General features: G+C 40.8%; 1 pseudogene; it reads left to right on the top strand.

The window, feature by feature from the left end:
- Positions 1 to 353: 353 nt before the first annotated feature.
- LOC102773986 overlaps positions 354 to 3,190 on the top strand; it is a 43,091-nt pseudogene continuing 40,254 nt past the window's right edge.

Raw genomic sequence — 3,190 nt, 5'->3', positions numbered from 1 at the left:
ACACAATCTTGTAAAACCGAGGTCTCAATCTATGAGATCTGATGCTATGTCTACACAGATAGTGTCAGGAATAAGGTAAATGTGTAGGACACCTAGTTGGTGTCTGCTGGAAATAGGAGAATGGCTTAGTGGTATTGGAAAATTTTCCAGACAGGCATAGAAAACTAATATAATACCTAATTATAGACTTATCTACCTCTGTCCACCACCATTCCCTTCCTAACAGTGTCCAATCCAGAGTGAAGCTCTCCTTCTTAAATCCTCCCCCAAATCACCTAGGACTCCTAGCCCAAGCCCAAACACTGGAAATCCTTTCTTACTCCCTCTTACTGAACCATCCCATTGTCGCCAAGATGTGTGTCCCTGTCTGCAACAACAGGTATGTTCTTGCTGGGCTTTGGCTGTGGGGGCTATGACAGTGTCTTGAGTTCATTGAGGTTTTCTTTGTTAATTACTCTCAGATGCTTATATTCATCAGTTTTACTGAATTACAAAATATTTTCCTACTCAGGTTGTTTCAGTGCCAATCTAAGGGACTCACAGTTTAAAGAACCAACCCCAATCATCTTACACCCCCATCCAGCAAAAGACAGCTCTGGTTATGTCATGAAAATGATATCATTGTAATAATCTGGTTATTACTTAGCAGTAAAGGAGTAAAAGGGAAGACTAGATATAGGCATGCCATTTATACAGCTTTGCCAAAAAGCTACATTTAACACTGTCCACGTCTGTTTCCTTTTCATCGATAGGGGAAGGGACTGGACAAAGGTGGTTTAGACGCATGCCCAGTAAGGTCTGAGTGATGTGGGAAAACGCTTGCCCATCAATCACACCTGAAAACAGGTAATTGGCCAGATGGGCATGGCCACTGTAAATTCTCAAAATCTATATATATATAAAAGTATATATATATATATACTTCCAAACAACGGAAGCTTGGCTCCTGGCTCTTAGGACTCCTGCTCCAGGAGGCCATGCTCCCCTGTGCACATATGGCACATGGCCATGTTGGGCTCCATATAGGGACTAATGGACTTTAATCTGGCCTGAATGCTGAACCACACCCAACTGCAACATGGAACGTAAACTCTAGACACTGGCCTTGTTTCTGACTTTACTGAACACCCAACTGCATCTTTTCCAGTACTGGCTTAAAGGGCAGGGGACTTTGGAACCCAAGAAATGTAACTCCATGCCAATAAAGCCTTCCACATTCCATATAGGGACTAATGGACTTTAATCTGGCCTGAATGCTGAACCACACCCAACTGCAACATGGTAAGTAAACTCTAGACACTGGCCTTGTTTCTGACTTTACTGAACACCCAACTGCATCTTTTCCAGTACTGGCTTAAAGGGCAGGGGACTTTGGAACCCAAGAAATGTAACTCCACGCCAATAATGCCTTCCACATTCCACCCTCCCGTGAGAGTCTTAGAAAATTCATTTTCTGACGATATTGCAAGAGCCTCACTCCCACTCTTGTCTGGGATGTCTGGCCCATTAATTTCTCTGGCATCAAAAATATCTTCAAAGCTCTTTGTCAGTTCCCCTTGCTCTACAAGTATGCCAGGTGCTGTATATAACTTATATCCTATCATAATTAAGGTTGCTTTCTGTGAACCAGACATTAGCTTCCTCAATTTTAAGTGAAAGTTAACACCATCAAAATAAATGCTAAGACAGAATTTCAACTCAGTTCTGTCTAACTCCAAAGCCCATCAGGAATTTTCATAAGACTTTGTTAACATAAAACATCCGTTTCAAAGGACACTTCTAAACTTATGGAAATGATCTACTTGTTGTTAGGGAGATAATTTGCATTGCTAAGTAGCTCCAGAAGACATTGAAGAAGTAGCAAAGGAAACCATACTGGGATCACTGTTAACAAACGAGAAGAGAAGATAGTCAGCAGTCCCTCAGCACATTTTTTTCTTTCTATAATTGTACAGAATACTTAAAAAGGCAACACGTTGGGTGGGGGGAAAGAGACACAATACACTGATGCAGTGACTGTTTTTACAGATTAGATGTTTTATAGATTAGATTAGAAAGCTTTCATAAAATGACCATTCAGTAAAAAATTTTTGAAAGAATGACCGAATAGCTTAACATCTTCACGCTTGATCCTCGAAAAAATCCTCGGAGGTAAGGAAAAAGGAAGTGGCCCCCAGGAGTGATCTTCCTGATGAAGAGATGTCATCTTTCAATTTACTAAGGGTAAAGAAATCATTTCTGAAATTTTTGCTTCGAAGACAAAAGCATTTATTTTTCTCCCACTGCTTACAGAGAATAGCTTGCTTCATATAAAACAGACTTAGAATTGATAATTGTATAATGTAGTGCTCTTTTCTTTCTTTGATCGGCTTATTTCTGCACTTCACAGAAAAGAATAGAACAACACTTTAGGGTAGAGTACATGACATCCATTTTCTTTTTTTGTATATTTTTTTTAATTTGTGGAAACATATTTTCTTTTCATAGTTTGCTTTTTTTATTTTTCAATTACAAGTTGACATTGGTTTCAGGCATATAACATAATGATTATGATACTGTTGTAATTAGCTAAAAATTAATAGTAGGAAAGGAGAAAAGGGAAGGCCAGACATTATAGGTATGTTTCCTACAAAACACTGGGGGAAGGAGACTGGACAAAGGGAAGATAGATGCATCCCAGTAGTTAGGATGACAGAGGAAAGTACTTGCTACTTGTCACGCCTGGGAACAAAGTTCATTGTCCAGAATGGGCGTGGCCACTGCATGCCCCTGAAGATTTGGGATATTTAATCCCCTGGGTAAAGAAGTGCACTCCCTTGGTTCCTCTTGGCACACTTGGCTCCTGGCTCATGTTTGGCTTTCCGGCATTCACACATGTGGCCCATGACCATGTGGACTCCCACACACAATAGACTAATGGACTGCAACTGGCCTGATGCTGTACTGTACCTGTCTCCAACAAGAAGTGTAGCTGGGTTTCAGTAAAGCTAGAAGCAGAGTCAGTGTTCAGAGTTTCCTTTCCATGTTGGAGTTGAGTCCAGTCTACTAGTAGTATCAGGATAGCTGTAGTCCATTAGTACAATGTTATGGGGTCCACATAGCTGTGGGTCATACAGGCAAATGCAAGACAGTTAAGAGAGTACGTCCCCAGCAAAAACAGTCCCAAGAGCCCAGGAGCACAAGAGCACAC

This window comes from Myotis davidii, unplaced genomic scaffold (assembly GCF_000327345.1).
Source record: "Myotis davidii unplaced genomic scaffold, ASM32734v1 scaffold376, whole genome shotgun sequence".
Taxonomy (NCBI): domain Eukaryota; kingdom Metazoa; phylum Chordata; class Mammalia; order Chiroptera; family Vespertilionidae; genus Myotis; species Myotis davidii.
This window is presented reverse-complemented; position numbering and strand designations above follow the sequence as displayed.